This window comes from Microcebus murinus, chromosome 14, assembly GCF_040939455.1.
Source record: "Microcebus murinus isolate Inina chromosome 14, M.murinus_Inina_mat1.0, whole genome shotgun sequence".
Lineage (NCBI taxonomy): Eukaryota > Metazoa > Chordata > Mammalia > Primates > Cheirogaleidae > Microcebus > Microcebus murinus.
In genome coordinates, this window is record NC_134117.1 from 11357045 (window position 1) to 11370455 (window position 13411).

Here is a 13411-nt window from a genome sequence, read left to right on the forward strand (position 1 = left end):
CCAGGCCCTCATTCTCCCTCACCTGGGAGAGCCCTGACCAAAGTAAGGGCCCTGGGCTTCAGGCTTCTCCCCTGCGTGGAGACACACCTGTTCCCACCCTATTTGCCTCGTGCGACCCCCACTTTGGGGCATTGGAGTCTCTCAGGGTTGCACTTTGCCAGCTGTTTTCAATTGTATAAGATACAACAGGGAACAGCCTGGGCCATCGTAAGGGAATGATTAATTACACAAAGAGCTACGAGTTTATGAGCCAGCACCAGACTCTGTTCCAGGTCCTCAGGGTAGAGCAGTGAAGTGGCTGAAAGTGTTCCTTCCCTTCACGGAGAGAATATTCTAGAAAGGAATCAGGATTTTATTTTCGTTGCAATGGGTCTTCATGAAGAGTTTTAAGCAGGGACTGATTTGGTTTACTTTTAACAAGTCTCACTTGGGCAACTGACATGGGGGCTGAGAGAGAAGGTGGTGGGGGGAGGTTTGGAGGCTCCTGCTGTCCCCCCCCCCCCAAGGACGAAGGCTGGGGCTGGGCTGGGCACAGCACAGGGGACGGATGAGGCACACTTGCCAGGACTTGCCGAGGATGGGCTGTGGGTGTGGGAGGGAGAGAGAGGATGTAGGACGACCCCATGTCTTTGGCCTGGGCGGCTGGTGGACGCTGGTGCCAGTGACTCGGATGGGATAGCCGAAGGGGCAGCAGGTCCAGCGTGAAAGTCAGGAGTTCCGGTCTGGCCATGTTGGGTCAGAGAAACCTCCCAGAGGAGGGTTCCAGGGCACCGGGAGGCACCTGACACCCTGCGGGAGCACCCTGGGCCCACTTCTGGGGCTCGGCTCTCTGGTGTCGGAGAGCAGCCCCTGGTGAGCAGGGCTCAGTGAAGCCGCTGTTAAGGAGGCCAGACCCGCCACACCTGGGCAGGAAACAGCAGAGCTGCAGTTTCCCAAATTAACCCAAAGGCAGCGATGTCCTGGGAGGCGCAAGGAGGGGCCCAGAAGGTGCGTGCTTCACAGCAGCCCCGTGTCTGTGGTCAGGCGGGTCTGGGGAACCTGCTAGAATCGGCTGTCCCAGCTTCTGTTCAGGACGCAGGTCCCCTGCTCAGTGAGTGTCTGTCAGCCCGGTGGACTGAACCGCCAGGGCCCTGGAGTGTCCCCGAGACCCCTGTCCCTGCACACCTCGGTCACCTCACTGGGAGACAAGAGGGCACAGCCATGAAGAAGATCATGGCTGTGAGGTCGGGTAACCTGGGTCCCCTCAGCCTCCAGCCGCCTACCCGGGCGGAGTTATGGGACCTTCCTTCCGGGTCCCTTTCCTCACCTGAGGAGAGCCAGGTACCTCTCGGCCACATGCTGAGGCTTCTGTGGGCGAATGTAGGTGAGGCGCCTGGCACAGGACACGGTGGCCCTCCACCATCCAAGGGACAGTCCCCGAGTCGTGGAAGCTTCCAGACCGACTCCTTGGACACCTTCGTTTCAGTCCACGGAAGACCCTGCCTGCCCAGGGCTCCAGCCACCATCCTTAGTCATTTGAGTAATGTGCCACCTCCCGTCTCTCCACCAGGGGGCAGGCCAACGCTGTGGAATGGAGGCAACTCCTGGGCCGGGCAGCACCCCAGCCTGGAAAGCCAGCCTCCCATGGTCCCCGTTTGCAGGGGAGGGAGGGGACCTGAGGGGGTCCTGGCACCCACAGTGGGGCTGGATTCCTGCAGACCTGGGCTGAGGCCATCTTCCGGACCCAGAGAGAAGGGTTCCTGAGGGATGCCGGGGCCCCTCTCCTGGCCGGGAGACTCAGAGCACATGCCCAGCAGGGCCGAACGCAGATTCCCAGGCCCTATCAGCTCTCCTTTTTTGGTGAAGGGCACAGTGGGATATATCTGGAACCCGTCTTTTTCTGTCGGTTGAATTATAGGCGACAACGGCCATGTTTCATACACTCCCTTTCCCTGTTGGGGGGACTCTTGGGGAAACAGCCAGTGAGTTCATCTGCCCCAGGCTCGTCTGGACTCTTTCTTGAGTGTGAGAATAGGATGAGAACCTGCCCAAATCCTGGAATTCTGCTCTAGAAAGGGCTGCAGGGGCCCTCGGTCCTGCCTGGGATGCTGTTTGTTTGAGTTCTGTCTGTCCCGCCAGACTGTAAGCACCATGAAGGCAGGAACCATAGCTGCCTCACAGCCCACGGTGTCTCTAGACCTAACAGGTTATCTGTTGCATAATGGAATGACGGAGGAATGAATGCATCCGGGGAGATGGAACATAGCAGGATGTTCTGGTGTCAGTGTTTGCTTCCATGACAAAAATCTTAGTTTCAAAATCTACCTAGCTCTGTGGCCCTGGGCAAATTATTCAAACACTTAGGGTCTCAGTTTCTTCATCTGTAAGATGGGAAGAATCATGGTGTCTATTATGTAGGGTTGTGGAAAGGAGTGCCGGACACAATGCACATTGCCTGGCATCGATCTGGTCGATGCTGTCTCAGCGTTAGCTGTTTGTCCTGGTTACGTATTGCCATGTAACAACTAACCAGCCCCAAAGCAACGGTATACGGCAACAAGAATTTTGTTATGTGCACAGATTTTGTGGACCAGGAATTTGGAAGGGAACAGAGGGAGATCTCTTTTCTATTCCGTGATGTCAGAGGGACCTCAGTGGGGATGATTCCAGTGGCTGGGGGTGGTGATGTGAATAGCTAGAGGCAGGAACAGCAGGGACTGAGGGGCCCCTTCCTAGATGGCTTCTTCACTCAACCGTCCAGGGCTGGGGCTACGGGGGGACGCCGGGCTCAGCTGGGACTTTCCTCCTTCTATATTTGTGACTCCTCTCTCTGCCAGTGGGAAGCCTAGCCTCAGCCATGCTCAGTATATTATTTATTTGCTCAGAATATACAGAAAGTGGTTTCATTGCTTGCTCATGGCTCTGTGTTTGTGTGTGGGGAAGCTTACTAACTAACGCTTGGTATTCATTTGGATTTTTTTTTTTTTAAACTTTAGTGTAAGGACATAAGGTCTAAATATATTATCAAAAGTTACTTGGACCACACTATTCTTATTATATGAAAGGGAATCCAGGTCAGAGAGGAAGAGTGACTTGTGCCAAGTCAAGAAATTCCCTGCCAGTGTCAAATTCTCCAACTGCAGTTTGCCTCTCCAACGAAGCTCTCATGGTCTAGCTGCCAGTCCCTGTCAGTTTGTCCCTGCGATAGTTTGTCACTTTGCTCCTCACTGAATGCTTTGTGCAGGGACTTCAGAGCGTTCTGTGTCAGGGCTTCTTGTGAGAGGAAATAATTTAATAACTTGGAGTATTTTACTAGTAGCCTAGGATCAAGAAAATGAAGAGGGCAAATTTGGTTGCAAATAAAATAAGGTTACACCGCTAGAGCCATTTATTTCTCCCTGTGGTCAGCTTGCCTTGGGGACTTACTTGTCAGGCAGAAGCCAAAGAGGTGACAGTGGCCATCAGGATCTTGCTCGTGACTTTAATAACTGTCCCTTTGTTATTTCAGAGCAGTGATGTTCATTGTTCATTGTTCCTCTGGGGCAGACATTCTCTATGGTGCTGAGGAAACTTCCTTCCATTCCTAGTTTACCAAGAATTTCTAACAGGGAATGATGAAGAACTTTATTACTGGCCTTTATAGAGGTGATTTAGGGTTTTTTTTTTTTTTTTTTTTTAATCTAGCAAGTACTTTCTTATGGGCTTACTATACACCAAGGATTGGTATAAACATCGTTACAAGTGTTAGTTTATTTAGTTCTCACAATACCCCCATAAAGCAGATAACGTTAGCATCCCCACGTTTTGTGGTATTCTTTTATGAGATGGTCAGTCGGACTGATCACAGCAGGAGACAGAGAAAGGCTCAGGAAAAATCAGCGTGTCATACTCACAGGGCCTAGGAACAGGAGGCGTGGGAGCTCCACGCAGAGCCACGTGGGGAAGACGCCATGGCGGCCGGGTGGCAGAAGACAGGAGCGAGGGGAACATTTAGGCCATGCCTTTATTGGAGTTTCTGGGGAAAGGCCAGGCAGGGCAGGTGAACAGTTTGGGATTGGCTACTTTGGACAATTTCTTCGGGCTACAGGAGCGGCCCCCAGTTGCCTGATACTTGGCTGTGGGATGATTAGGGCAAAGGAACACTGTCTCTTGGAACACAGGGGCCAGACAGTGGGAGTGGGGCTCTGCATCGGTCAGTTTGTATGTCAAAGGTGTGCTCTAGGCTGGGCTCTCTGTAATCTCTAAGAATTGACTGGCCCCAGACAGAATTGACTCTCCCCAGACAGAAAGGTTTTTTTCTTTAAAGATGTCAAAACATCATAATATACAGAAAATTAAAAAAATATGTTTACAATGCACCTTATTTTACAGCAAGAGAACTGAGGCACAGGGAGGTTAGATTGCTTGAGAGAAGTCACAGAGGGAGTGGAAAAGCCAGTTTTCTAATCCAGGTGTTCCAGCTTCAAAATTTGACTTGGCCCCTGAGTGCTCCCTTGCTACTGTGTTATACCTTCTTTTACCTACTGATGGGATAAATTACACTAATAGCTTTCCTGGTGTTGAGCCGTGCTTGTACTCTAAATCATAGTTGCTTATGGCGTTTTGGTTGTTTGAAAATATTGCTTGATTTGATTTGCAGTTTCAGTTTGTATCTGTATTCATGCAAATTGTTTTCTTTTCATGGTACCCCATCAAGGTTATGCTAAGCTTAATGAATTGAATTGGGGAACTAACATTTTTTACAGACTTATGGAATTATTTGTAAAAAATAGAAATAATAGTTTGCTGAAAGTTTAAAGAAAAGAAATAGCCTGTAAAACCGTGTGGGCCCTGGGGCATTTAAACCATTTTTTCAATTCTTAGCCCACTCTTTGAATTTCTTGCAAGGTTACTATTCTGCTCAGATTTCCCATTTATTGCTCGATAATTTTGACAAATTAATTTATGTTTTCTTAGAAAACCATCCATTTTATCAAGTGTTTCAAATTTATTATCACAGAATTATACTTGTTATTCTCCTATGACTTAAAATGTCTTTCATATCTTTGTTTATGTCTCTTTATTTATTTCTAATTCTCAGTATCTGTTTTCTCTTTTTTTCTTAATTACACTATCTGGAGATTTGCTTATTTAGCTGTTGTTTTTTCTGAGTAATGTCTCTTTTTAATATTTATTAATGCAATTTTCATGCTGTTCTTAGGTTTGCTGTTTTCTAAGGAACATTGTCCCCTTCTGTTGAGGCTGAAATCAGAAAACCTATCTTTTGTTCCCCTGAAAAAATTTTATGATGTTTTATGTCCCGGCCCGCGGGACCTTCTGTTACTCGCGGGGGCGAGGGGGACCGTGCCTGAAAGAGATGAGCGAGAGAAAGAAACGAGACCAAGCGAATGATTGTCAAGGTCTACTTTACTTGGATTTTTAGTAGGTTTTATATACAGAAAACAAGGAAGTAGAAACAGAAAAATAGAATGGGGGAATAATGAGGCTTTTCTGTGGGCTAATCAGCCCCAATCAGCATCCCAATGGCACCGGAAGCTCTTTGTGATGGATCACTCAACCCCAACCTGGCAGGGGGTTGGGAACAATTGCAGGTGGCATGCCCTGGAGCAAGCATGGCATGGAATGCATTCTTCTTGGAACTATAGCTGGGGGGCTGGGTGCTATTTTCCAGGACGAGGAGGCCCTTGCGTAGGGCAAGTCGTAGGAATGTGAAGGGTCTTAGTCTCCAACAGTTTTAGTAACAAGATTATCATCACACAGTGGCAAAGGCTTCCATGATCCTCTATCAATTAATCCATTGATGCATTCAGTAAAGCAAATTTATTTTTTAAAAAGCATAGGCTACTGAATGGTTACATTAAATGTTTTTAGAGTTATTTAGGCTAATAAAAGAGAAATAAAAGAGAAAATGACAAAAGAGAAAAATGGCCAATAAGCATATAAAAAGATGCTTAACATCGTTAGTTACCAAAGAAATGCAATGGAAATTACAATGGGATGCCAAAACACACCTGCTGGAATGATTAAAATTAAAAAGTCTGGCAATACCAAGTATTGTCAAGGACATGGAACAACTAGAATTTTTATACGATGCTGGTGAGAGTGTAAATTGGTATGACTGCTTTGGAAAATTACTATTTGGCAGTATCTATCTACTAAAGCTCAACATATGCCTATCTGGTGACCCAGTAATTCTACACCTAGATATATACTCAAGAGAAATGATTTTATATGTCCACCAAAAGACATACCCAAGAGTGTTCATAAAAGAACATTCATATATTCCTTCTTCATAATAGTAAAAAACTGAAAATAGCCCAAATATTATCAATAGTAGAATGGATAAATTTTGGCATATTTATACAATGCAACATCATATAGCCATAAAAATGAGTAACTGTTACACACAATAGCATGGCTAAATCTTATAGACATAATGTTGAGTGAAAGAAGCTGACATACAAGTATACATACTGGTTGATTCCATTTACATAAAGTTCAAGAACTGGTAAAATTTATTATAGTGCTAGAAGTTAGAATAGTGGTTACCTAGTCAACAGGGGTATTGACTGGGAAGGGGGCAGGAGGGGCCTCCTGGGGCTGAAAACGTTCTAAAGCTTGTTCTGGGCGGTGGTCACGCGTGTATATAAAAATGTAAAAATCAATCAAGCTACTCTTTTGGGATACATTTAAGATTTGAACATTTGTCTATGCATTTTGTATCTTATAAAATTACGCCAACTAGAAATCTGTCACAGCAGTTCATGCGAGGCAGATCCTCCTGGATGAATACTACGTGGACCGGAACCAGCAAATAAACAAACATGTGGACATTTGGATTTATTGCCATCACAGATCTGGCCAGTGACCCGAATCCTGACCATGGCACTCTCCCTCCTCCTTCTCAATTTAAACCACAATGCAGAGAAAGGAAGGAGAGGGAGGAAGAAGAGGAAGAAACACAAGGAGGAAATAGTGGGCAGGGCATGACAGAGTAGATTACACTTGTTTGTAAATTGGGGAGCAAAATTAGAGCTGCCAAGAGAAGGACCAGAGCCAACCCTGAAGCCCGTGGCCACATGATCACCTTAGAGCTGTGGTCCACAACCCCCTGGCTGTGGACCAGTGATGGTAAAATAGTCCCATCATAATTAAATGTCTTTTTTAAGACCTAGAATATTGTTGGAGTCCCCAGTCATCATCCTGATCACTCCACAGTGAGGACTTGTCATTGCCCCGGACGCCAGAGGGAAGAGCGTGGGGGAGTGGTTACTGCTCCCAGCCCCTAATTTAGAGTGTAGTTCTTGGAATGTATCCTTTATGGGAATATCTACCCCCGTCTCCATTCCACCCCAGATTTTCCCCTTTCATCTAAATTTTTACTAAGAATCCAGTTTAGTGAGGATGTGGGTTGATTTTACCCTCATGTTACTGTCACGGCGTGAGTTTCTGAGAGGTGCAAGGACAGAGTCACAGTTCCTGCTGCCCCTGCCCAGTCGCCTCCCTGACGTCCAGCGGTGATTCCACACGAGTTCGAGTCCATCTTCCAGTCTGCTCAGCAGAACTGGAGCACAGCGCGGGCGGGGGCGCTGCCTCCCACCAGTCTGGATGGAAGCTCCAAAAGGGAAGCCCAGCAGGGAGACGCAGACAGCGGGCTTACCCGGGAGCATGCACCCGGGAGTATCCTAGGAGTAGCACCCCAAGCCCAGCTCCCATGCGTGGCCACCACGTGGAAACCAAACTGGCCACCTTCCCAGTTGTGGGGTGAGAGTCCCACTGAGGTCAAAGATCAAGCAGTGACCTTGAAAGCCATCTCACGGTAGACATTCCACATCCGGTGATGGATCGGTTGGCAACACCTCCTTGAGGAGTTTCCCTGCTCTTCTTCGTGGTCTGAAAGAATCCAAAAGCTGGCGTGACTGGAGTTCAGTTTCCCGTCTGAAAGAACGAAGTGGAGTGCTGCACCGCTACCAAAGGACTCCTAGCCAGCAAGCGGCTGGATCTGCAGGGGTGGGGGTGGGGGACAGCTCCCCGCAGGGCTGCAGGAGGCTGTGGGCAGTCTGGGGGCCGTGGCTGCCTAGTTGGGCCCAGTCGGGGGTGGGGGGAGAGCTTTTGATGCATGGGCTCAGTGGAAAATTCAGACAGGAAACAGTCTTAAAAACTGATAATTGGAATTTTTATCATTTGAAGTTTAGCTTAAATAATATAACATTTTATATGGAACTTTAAAGGGCAATTTGACAATAAATACAGAAAATGTTCCAATTTCATTTACATTTTTTTTTAAATAGAAGAGATGTGGATAGAAAAAGAAATAAAATGGAATAGCTTGTGCACCCCACTATTAGACAATAATAATAATAATAATAGTAATTGCTACCATTTCTTAATGTCTCTCACGTACCAGGCACTTGACACACACACATTGTCAGACAGACCTGATAAAGAAACTAAGATGTCAAGGGGCTCACTCAAGGTCTCTCAGGTTGGAAATAGTAGGAGGGGGTTTGAACTCAGCTTTGAACCCGAAATCCAAGCACTTCCCATCATGCCACAGTGCTCTCACCATAGGCAAGTGGTTATCTTCAAGGCTCAATGTCAGAGATCTCGTGATTTTTATCTATTGGGTTTCCTTTGAAGATATCTGCTGGCTCTGATCATTAGCATCTTGGTTCATTTGGGCTGCCAAGACAAAATACATAGACTAGGTGGCTTATAAACAACAGAAATCTAGTTCTCACAGTTCTGGAGGCTAGGAAGTTCAAGATCAAGGTGCTGGCAGATTTAGTGTCTGGTGAGGGCCCTCTTCCTGGTTCATAGACAGCTGTGTTCTCGTTGAGTCCTCACATGGTGGAAGGAGCAGGTGCGCTCTCTCTGGTCTCTTTCACAAGGGCCCTAATCTCATTCATGAGGGCTCTACCCCCATGACCTAAACACCTCCCATCTCCAAAGGCTACATCTCCAAAGGCCATCGCACTGTGGATTAGATTTTAATATATGACTTTTGGGAAGATACATTTAATCTACAGCAGCTGGTATCTATTGAATATGAAGATAAACACTTTCAGTATCCAACCTTATACAAATGATTCCTTTTGAAATTTGGAGACTCTGTCTACTTTTCTTTATATTTTTATTGCTCTTAGTGTCTGTTCCAGCAAAAGAACTGCACGTTGTGGGCATTTTGGCGGGAGTTCAAGTGCAGCTAACAAGGGTCACGTCCTTCCCCCCTCCTTGGGATCTGCTGGCACCCATTGACATGTCCGGGAGTGTTTGCTTTGTTACTTACTGGGTGTGATAGTTAATTTTAAGTGTCAACTTGCCCAGATTAAAGAGTACTTAGAAACCTGGCAAAACATTATGTTTGGGTGTGTCTGTGAGATGTTTCCAGAGGAGATTAGCACGTGGGTCTGAGTGGACTATGCAGGGAAGATCTGCCTTCAGAGTGGGCAGGCACCATCCAGCCTGCGGGGGGTTAGGGGGTCCTGGAACATGGCAACCTGTCTGCCGGAGCTCTAGTACACTGTCCTCCTCCTGTCCTTGGGAAGCTCCAGGCTCCCCGGTTGACACTAGCATCCTTCAGGGCTCTCGGGTCTTTGGCCTCACACTCAGAATTGCACCATCATCTTCTCTGGTTCTGAGGCTTTGGACTGAGCCACACTCCCAGCAGCCCACGGTCACCAGCCTGCAGACGGCCTGTCATGGGGCTTCTCAGCCTCCATATTGCATGAGCCAATTCCCCTAGTAAACCCCCTCTCATCTGTCTGTCTGTCCATCCATCCATCCATCCACCCTACTGGTTCGGTCTCTCTGTAGAACCCTGACTAACACATTGGGGTTAGAAGGAGGTACTTTTGGTAGGAGGAGAGGACCATGGTATAAACAGGGGTGGAAGAAGGGTCAATAAGATTTGCTACTCAGCCAGTCCCTTGGGCTGGGTGGGAGCTATTGTGTTTGGAGGAATGAGAGTCGAAATGGACAGAATTGTTTCCACTAGGGAATTTGTTAGAGTCTGGGCAAAGCCATAGCTGATTTGAGGCTTAGGTGACAAAAGAAGGAGACAATAAGGGCTCTGCCCCCTTTTGACCAGAAGACCTGGAGCACACTGAGGTCATGCCGATGCCCCTGGGGTTCTGATGTGGGAGTGGCCACGAGAGACTTCTTGAGGGGCGGTAGGGACCAGATGGGAGCAAGTGGAGCTGTGGCCGGAGGGGAAAGGGGGACAAATGCCACAAGGTGACTGCCCCCGGGTGACAGTGAGCTCTCCTTAGGGACTCCTGGGGTTGTGCCACTGTCATTTTTGTATAAAGAGGATTAATGAAATGAGTCATACACAGAATTTTAGAGTTAATGGAGCTCATTTTAACATGATATTCCCCCTTTTCAGATGAGAATCAAAACTCAGGCAAAATGATCCATCTTTTTCCTCTCCACCCATTGTCATCCTCAAGACTATTAACATAGCCCCAACACTGGTTCCCGCCTCTTGCCTGGACCCCTGTGACTCTGGGCGCTGCCCAGCGACTTTCTGACTCCCTCCCCTCATCCTGAAGCCAGCTGGTGTGGGGCTTCAGCCTCCCACCACCAAAGCAGTCCTGGAAGGTGTGAGGAACCACCAGCACCCTGAAAAGCAGCCACGACGGGGCTGGGGCAGTGACCACGCAGTGCGTCCTGGCCATCACAGTGCCAGGATGATTCTCTAGCTTTGTCTCACTCAGGTTGATGGAAAACAGCAGAAAAACACGCTCAGCCTTCCAGAGGCTTCTACTGGCTACACCCCCAATCTACTTCTCCATTTATAATTACATGTATTAACAAGTTCATGGTGCTGATACGTGAAGCAGCATATTATGTAATCAGACTGTCTTTGATGGTATAGTTAATGCTAATGTGATGATTATGTGTGAACATTTAAATATATGACACTCATTATCAAAAATTGATTCAAGGACCAGACACCAGGTTTCTTTTTTTATTTTTCCTCCAGATTCTTTTATGTTCTTTGTCTGTAAGTTCTTCCTAATTCAATAGGATGGCACGTGCCTAACTCATTCTTTCACAAGAGGGCCTGGCTGGCGTTCTGTTTGCTGTGGCTACCAGTTGTCCTTGGTTTTTCTCTGGAACCTCTGGGACAAAGCTGGCCTGTGAGTGCTCCAGGATGGGCCCTGCTCCTGCCCCTGGGGACTGGGATAAGAAAAGGGAATGGGGGATCTGCTGTAACAACTTACTACTGTCCCCCTTCCCCTCCGGCCACAGCTCCACTTGCTCCCATCTGGTCCCTACCACCCCTCAAGAAGCCTCTCGTGGCCACTCCCACATCAGAACCCCAGGGGCATCGGCATGACCTCAGTGTGCTCCAGGTCTTCTGGTCAAAAGGTGGCAGAGCCCTTATTATCTCCTTCTTTTGTCACCTAAGCCCCAAATCAGCTATGACTTTGCCCAGACTCTAACAAATTCCCTAGTGGAAACAGTTCTGTCCATTTCGACTCTCATTCCTCCAACCACAATAGCTCCCACCCAGCCCGAGGGACTGGCTGAGTAGCAAATCTTATTGACCCTTCTTCCTCCCCTGTTTATCCCACGGTCCTCTCCTCCTACCAAAAGTACCTCCTTCTAACCCCAATGTATTAGTCAGGGTTCTCCAGAGAGACAGAACCAGTAGGGTGGATGGAGGGATGGACAGACAGATAGATAGACAACAGAAATTGATTTCTCACAGTTCTGGAGGCTGGAAGTTTGACAGCATGGCACCAGTATGGTCAAGTTCTGGTGAAGGCTGTCTTCAAAGATGAGAGCTGCCAACTTCTCAATGTACTCTCACATGTGGGAAAAAAGGTGGGAAAGCTCTCTGGGGTTCCTTTTATAAGGGCACTAATTCCACTCGTGAGGGCTCCACCCTCATGACCTAATCACACCCTAAGGCCCCATCTCCTAATATCATCAAATTGGGGGTGAGGATTTTGACATAGGAATTTTGGTGGGCCACAAACATTCAGTTCATTGTATATGCCCTTGATAAAAATGCTAGTAAATGCACAAGGAAGTAATATGAAGAAGTTAATTCAGAGTTGTTTCAATCAGAAGAAATTGGAAACAACCTAAAAAATTCACCTGCAGGGGCTGGATGAAAAAATCACAGTATAGCTGTACCATTTAGTACCATATAGCAGGTAGAGAGAATGAGCCAGCTCAGTATTGGCTAATGGTGTAAGTCTGCAACACACATTGTTGCATAAAAGAGATTAGATGGAGAACAACATGTTTTACATGACATCATGTATGTGAAATAAAGAGAAACTCCACTCTGTATTTCCTATGTAGACCTGTGTGTGTGTTATGGCATAGGAGAGAGACTGGGAGGAGACACAATTCCTAATAGGTTCCATCTCTGGTATTTGTGGGAAGTCTGTTGGAATCAAGGGCATGCATTAGTTAGAATGGGATAGGTTGAACCAGTGGCTTTCCAAGTGTGATCCCAGACCACCAGCCTTAGCATCACCTGAGAACTTACTAGAAATGGAAGTTTGGGGGGCTGCCCAGATCTGGGATCAGAAACTCTGGGGGTGGGATCTAGCAATCTACCTTTTAATGAGCCCTCCAGGTGATTCTGGTACATGCTCAAGTTTGAGAATCACTGGGCTAGACTATCTAGTGCCTTCGTGTAACAAAAAGGATGCGCAGGGCACCCCTCCTGCGTGTTCAAGCTGCGCTGTTCAGAACGTGGTCTCCACTGAGACAGAGGAAGTGAGTGTGGCCTACTAATGCTTACAGCCCATTGGCCAGAACTAGTCACATGACCCAACCTAACTGCAAGGGATGCTGGGAAATGGGGGCTCCATGGACATTTAGTGGGCACCCCACCACAGGGTGGTGGTCCAAGGAGGTAATCTGATTTGTCGAGTTTTAATTTAAATTTATGTATTTATTTACTTATTTTACAAAAAGCACATATTAATGTATTACCTTTGTGACTTAAAAAAAAACCAAGGTTGACAAAAAACTAGAGGCTGCCTGTGGTATGTGTGCACATGGGGCTGGTGGTGGTGGAATTGCGTGGGTGAGGGGGAAGGTGTGTCTCAGAGCCAGAAAATGACAATGATCTTGGATTCTCCTGCTTTCCACCTCCCAACGGTCCTCTTAGGTGGGTGCTACTACTAGCTCCATTTTACAAAAATGCGTGTTAAAGAGGTTCATGACTTGTCCAATGTCTCACAGGGAGTAAGGGAAGCGCTGAGAATTGAACCCACGATTTTCTAACATGAAAGCCCTCCCTTTCCTTCTTGATGATGCCCTGCCACCATTTCTTCAGTGCTTTCATATCTGCTTAGGTATCTTAAATAGCAAATAGAAAAAATGTTACCTGAGCATTTATGTGTATAAACACACATATGTAACTGTCTCTCTCTATATATCAGGCGAGTTGCCCATACGT